The sequence below is a fragment of the Myotis davidii genome, unplaced genomic scaffold (assembly GCF_000327345.1).
Source record: "Myotis davidii unplaced genomic scaffold, ASM32734v1 scaffold350, whole genome shotgun sequence".
Classification (NCBI taxonomy): Eukaryota; Metazoa; Chordata; class Mammalia; order Chiroptera; family Vespertilionidae; genus Myotis; species Myotis davidii.
The window spans coordinates 521,853-528,423 of record NW_006284938.1 but is presented as its reverse complement, the minus strand read 5'-3'; positions in this window follow the sequence as shown (position 1 = coordinate 528,423).

Genomic DNA, 6,571 nt, shown 5'->3' with positions numbered 1-6,571 from the left:
GTCTTTACCCCATCCCACACCACTAATGTTTAATGCAGTACTTGCACATAGTATGCACTGAGCAAATGTATGTTGAATGGCTGGCTGGCTGAATTGTCTGGAAAGATTTTGAATTGGTCCAAATAAATTGTGCCAATAACTAGACTTAAAAAGAAGATATGGAAAGCTCTGCCTACAGTAGCAGGAATTTCAATGCTATAGAACCCCTTTTACTTGAATGCAAAATGTACTTCCTTTAAATGATCTTTCCATTTGGACAATTGGAAATCTGGGAACATTTCTTGGAAATCAGCCCTAAATTCAACATTAGAGTAAAATGAGACAGGTATGGATTTTGAATCTCTTGATATAAAGAGTACTGAGTCCAAAGAGCATCATTTCTCACATTACTCCAACAATTCTGGCTTTCTTCCAAAATGCTCAGAATGTCTGTCCTGGATTCCCACTGAAACTACAGCTCCTGGAGGGAAATAGTAGTCAAGTCTAGGGTAAAAGATTAGGACTAAAATCTTTGTCCCCAGTGTACTAATAAATGGCTCTACATTTCTAACCAAGTTACCCAGTGACACACTTGGGCATAAAGCACAATGTACTTAAAACCTGTTTAGCGTTTTATCAATAGGGAGCAAAAATCTATCACTGTTAGCACTGCCTGCTACCTTATAACTTTGGTTTCTTATAGGTTAACATACTTATCATTTTTTAAAATATATTTTATTTATTTTTTACAGAGATGAAGGGAGAGAGATAGAGAGTTAGAAACATCGATGAGAGAGAAACATTGATCAGCTGCCCTCTGCACATCTCCCACTGGGGATGTGCCCACAACCGAGGTACATGCCCTTGACCGGAATCGAACCTGGGACCCTTCAGTCTGCAGGCCGACTCTCTATCCACTGAGCCAAACCGGTTTCGGCAACATACTTACCATTTGTGAAAACCACTCATGCTGCTACAGTTGCCTTTTATACAATGTATTCAAAATAGCCCCTTGGTAAGGAAAGTGCATCTTGATTTCCAAAAAGGAAGTCCATATTGTAAAGATTTTATAGGAAGCCTTTTAAACAATAAAAGTTTTAATGTATCTGTTTTATAGTATGAATTTTATTTTGTCAAGTTTGCCTCAAGCAGGATCCTCACTCCATTCCATTGGGAAAGATGAGAGGCAGCACACTTTCAGGGCACAGATAGCCTTTGTGCAGTCCAATCTGTGTACACACTGTAACTGTACATATGCTGAACTCCTTGGCCTCTCTGAATCTCAACTTGTTCATCTGTCAATGGGTGAGGCCACTTATTTTAAAGGACTGTATAGGGGGATTAAATGGAAAAGGTTGGAATAAAAAATAAGTGAGATGGTAGCAATATCTAATTCCTAAGTCCATGTTGTCTGGGAGGAACCACATGCCACTTAAGGATCAGTTGTATAAAAACAAAAACATATCCCCAAAACGTTCTGCCAAAGCAAAAAAAATTTGGTCAGTTTGCTCAAATGGTGTTATTTTCCACCCCAATCACTACACTGGAAAGCAAAATTTCTTTTTAATTTATTCTCCATGTGATGTCTATGGGAAAGGCTTATCTATTGCCTGCAGACCACAATGATTTAAAATGTGTGTGGGAGTGTGTTCACACATGCAGAATTTTGTTTCATTTTGAGAGATCCGCACCCACTAAGATACTCTATACAATTGCCAGTATGGGCAGCAGAGTAGTAACAGCAGGCTTGCACCTCTGAAGACCTGGAAGTGCAGTTAAGAAGGTGTAAATTATAATTAATTAAGGCCTCAATCTCGGCTCTTAGTTCTTGTGGAGATGGTACAGTTGTAGGTAACTGGGACACATGTCCCAGATGCAGGGGCCACACAGGTTCATAAGTTTAGTCCAAGAAGTATATGTGACAAAATTGCTATAGTCAGAGTGATGAACACTCTAATAGTTGCAGGAACAAAGCATGTTGAACTAGGGAAGACAGGGCAAACTGCTGGGGCTGGGGCTGGGACATGGGCTGGGAAGGGAGCAGAGTAAACTTCAGAAGAGAGACCAAGAACAGGCTCTTGTGGGATAAATAAGAGTTCACCAGGAAGGGAAAGTGGGGGCAACTCAATATTCCAAGCAGAAGGAACAGCACAGAGGAGGTGTGTGGTCTGATAGAGTTACCAGCCAATCACATTTATAGCCAACCTCCTAGTGACCCTAGACTTTAGTATATAAGTGTCCAAATTATATTGTCAAGTCTCATTATATTGGAGCCATACTTTACAATTATTCTTTCTATATAATAGTCATGTTTATCCCGACCTACATAACAAAAGCCTTAGAAATAAAACAAAATACAATTGACTTCAATGATAACTGCAAATGCAAAATGCTATAGAGCTGCATAGTATTGCTGATTAAAAAATACATTAAGTGTCCTTCACCTACATCACAAGTCAAGTTGTGAAAATAAAGCTGCATTATTTCATTAAGAATAACCAACTGAGTCAGTAATGCTAATAATCACCCTCTATCAAGATGGCTGTAATATGTTTGTCAGCCCTTTTAAGTTCTTAGCAAATTAGTTTGTTCAGCATGTGGTTGCAAGGGTATTAGGAAATCACTGGCTTTGAATGCCTTTCTCTCTTAAGATTGAGCTTTAGGTTGCTGGAAGTCTTTTCTGACAAACCCTGACATCAATAGGCCTGTAGGTTGAAATCTCTCAAATGAAAACTCTTGAGGTTTTCTTTGCTTCCTAACAACAGAAATATTCCTGGGATAGTCACAATTTTATAATTGGCTACAGCACACCATGTTTTCTTCCATGATGTTGTTTAATCAAATAACGTCTTTTTATTTAAGAAGTTATTAATGCTTAGCTTTCACAACTCTTTTAATTGACTATGATCATTTAACCTACATCATCAACTGTATTAATAATGCATATTGGACCTGATAATAAATTATAATTTTGCATTTTGGCATTGAAATTCCTCTCTCCCTTACAATTGCCCTTCTTTAACACAATGTATAATAAACAGATCATTTCTATAATTGTTGCTGGCAATACAATAACCATCTGAGAAGATATAGTCAGATGGTATTTTGTGTATCATATTATTGTGTTCCTTAAAATCAGACCTAGACAGTTTGGCTCAGTGGATAGAGTGTCAGCTTGTGGACAGGAGGGTCCAAGGTTTGATTCCCTACCAAGGGCACATACCTCGGTTCAGTTTGATTCCCAGCCTTGGTCAGAGCATGTGTGGGAGACAACAAATCAATGTGTCTTTCTCACATCAATGTTTGTCTCTCCCCGTCCCTTTCACTCTCTCTAAAAATCAATGGAAAAATATCGTTGGATGAGGATTAAAAAAATAAAATAACATCAGACATTACATACTTTCTCTACCATCCTTTTCCTTTAGAGTAAAACCAAGCAACCAAACAAACAAACAAAAACACAGTCCAAACAAAAATGTGAAGGCCAAAGAACATTAATGCTGCCCATATCAAGGGAGAATACACAACTTCAGTACTTCTTCTGGCACTTCTGAGCACTGGGAAATTCTGAGAGAACACTAAGCCAAGAAGGAAGATGACAGTGATCAGAATCATAGAATTAGAGAAATCACCCTACATAATCTTTGACAGATCAGAATGTTCCTTGATTATAAAGACCTTCTTAGGGAGGAAATCTATAAATCACTTAGTTATCCTCTGCCACATTGTAAAGGGCCTTGATTGGTAAGGCATTCAATGGTACCCTAAATATAAATCCTGTATGCATGCAAAAAGGGATTCTATAAAACCCATTTTTCAGAAAGCAACTATGGTACACTTTGTTTATTTCAATTGATATGTCTAGGTCTATCTGTCTTGCCAGGAACTCATATATTTCCAAAATAGATGGAATTCGGAGTTTCACAATTTACAATAATGTGCATCAAGATGCAATAGAAGAAATGTAATGGAAAAGAATAAAATTACTCCAAGAGTCCCTGAATATTTAGTTAGGAAGCCAGGACCACTGCTGCTACTTAAGAGGCCAGGGCTTCATCTTTAAAAGAAGGGAACAGAAAGAAGAAAAAGCAAAAAAGAGAAGAGAAAAAGGACAAGGGATCAAGGAAAGCAAAAGATATAGAGTAATGACTTCTGGAGTCCCATTCAAAGCCCATAATGCTGGTTAACACCTTACCCTGTCTCTCTCAATTGCCAGGATCACTGAAAATATCACCAAAGATTGATTCTAGTAAGGAATTCAGGAATGAGTATTTCAAAAAGATCTGTCAATGGGAAGCAAAATTTCCCTTTGAGTTCAATCATTCAGAAATAGAAAATTTGAACTTCAAGAAGAAATAACAGAACTGTATCACAAGGTCTTTTGATATCTGCATTTCTGAACCTGCCATTAAACACCTTTTGTATGTGCCTAGTGAACAACTGGACCCTCTGTTTTTATAAGGCATGTGTATATGTAGGCATATATGCAATAAGATACTTTGCAGGAGAAAATGAAAGGCAGATTTTAAGAATAAAATCAGATTATCAAAGGAAATAAAAACACATGTAACAAAGCCAACAAAATTATGAGATGTAATTGGCATAAGAAATTAACATAATCCATATCATTGGTACTATTGAAGTTATACTCCTAAACTGGCTTCCTGTTTTGATCTTGAACAAATAAGCAAATACATTTGCATGTTCATCATTCAATTATTTAAACAACTTTTTTTATGACAAAACCCAGAATTCAACAAAACTGGAATCATTTAATGCTAATTCTAATTAGAACAAGCATTGCATTTTGTATTCTTTCTAATTATGCATGAGAAAAGTCAGCATAAGTGTCCTCTCTTATCATAATTATCTGTTTCTAATTTCAATTTTGGCTATGACTTTGCACTCAATGATGTAAATGTAACTGTGCCTGTCAGATGAAGATTAATTTGATTTAAGCTCTCTTTGTTCTAATTATAGATTATATTTCTGCTCACTATGCAAGTTTCTTTCTAAACCACATCTGTATTTTATCACAACAATAAGGAATTTCCTTGGTATTTAAAAGATGACCATAAAATTTCTTTTTGGCACCATTATGACAATTGTTATTAAGTCTGTGACAAAGGATTTAATATTTCAGTCAACTAATCTACAGATTAATGTAATTATTATTTGAAATGAAGTGTCTAAAAGTTATTGCTCTAATTACTCCCTCCACTCCCAGGAAAACCTTATAGTTTTTGGGTTATTCCCTGAGAAAATTTCTTTATTGGGTGGCACTTTGCATGCTATGCTTCCAACTGGCACCACTATAAAGATAGTGACAAAAATAAAATTGAATCACTTGGGAATCAAACTGTCTACCTAGAGGTCCAAAACTTGAACATCTGCATTCATCCCCAATTTCTCTTACTAATATCCTATCTTCCTATTCCATGAAAAGAATAATCAGGTGAAAAGAAATGAAAAACAGCAAATTAGCCATGAACTGTAGTATTTTGTTGAAAGTAAAACGTGTTTCAGAAATGACACCATAAAATTAATACTGGTTCCAGTATCCAGTGTTGAGTATAAGCTTGAAGTTTAACACTCAACAAGTATGTTCTACACATATCTCAGAGACCAAGACTGCAGGTTTTGTTTTTTACTCCCCTGGAAAATTATATTGACTATAATTCAATTCAGCAAGCATTTCTTTGTATGTCCAGCACAATGCCAAATAGCGTACAAGTTTTTACCAGAAGAATATTGTCAAGTGTAGATGCCTAGCCTATAAAAGGCTTGGAGATTCTCAGTACTAAAAGATATTTTTAAAAATAAATTATTCATTGTTTTGAGAAGGGTCATGCTATGCTACATTCATTTGAAACTTTAAAGTAATTCAGCAACACACACTCAGAGTTCATGAAGTAAATTATCCACAAAATTCCAGCCACATTACCCTGGGTTGTGAAGGTCATTGACTTTTTGCCACATGAACTTTATTTTACAAGTTCAAACCCCTTCTGTCATAAAATGGATGACAGACAACTTGTGGAGACAAACATAGTGCCATTATATAAAAGTGGAAGGAATAAGGGCAATGGAATCAGGCAAAGTTTTAGTAGACAAAATGCTCAAGCCTAGATACTTACTCCAGGTGGGTCAAAAAGGAGGAGCTGTTTCCTGGCAGCCCATAGCAAAGAGGGTCTCCTGACATATTATGAGATGTAGAAGGTGCAGGAAGTGAGAATGAGCCAGCTAGATGCTAAGAGGCCTTGTTCTCAGATGGGGATCTGAGGAAACTTGCTTTATTGGATCTTCCTGATGAGATGCTAAATGATATAATGGATCATATCTAAGCAGCACCCTGATATTACAAGTAGTATAGTGAGGTTCAAAATTGGCAGAGAAAGTTGTTTGGAGCTAACAAAGTCTAAACTTGCAGAGAACTGTGTCAATCACTTTATCAGTTATATAATAATAATTTATTTGATTACCATCTGTTTAACAAACTTTACTAAGTTATACTATGAAGTTATACTATGAAGAAAACACATCCTAGGCATTGGGGCAACCACAATAAAAGACACATGCTTTCTTCACACTC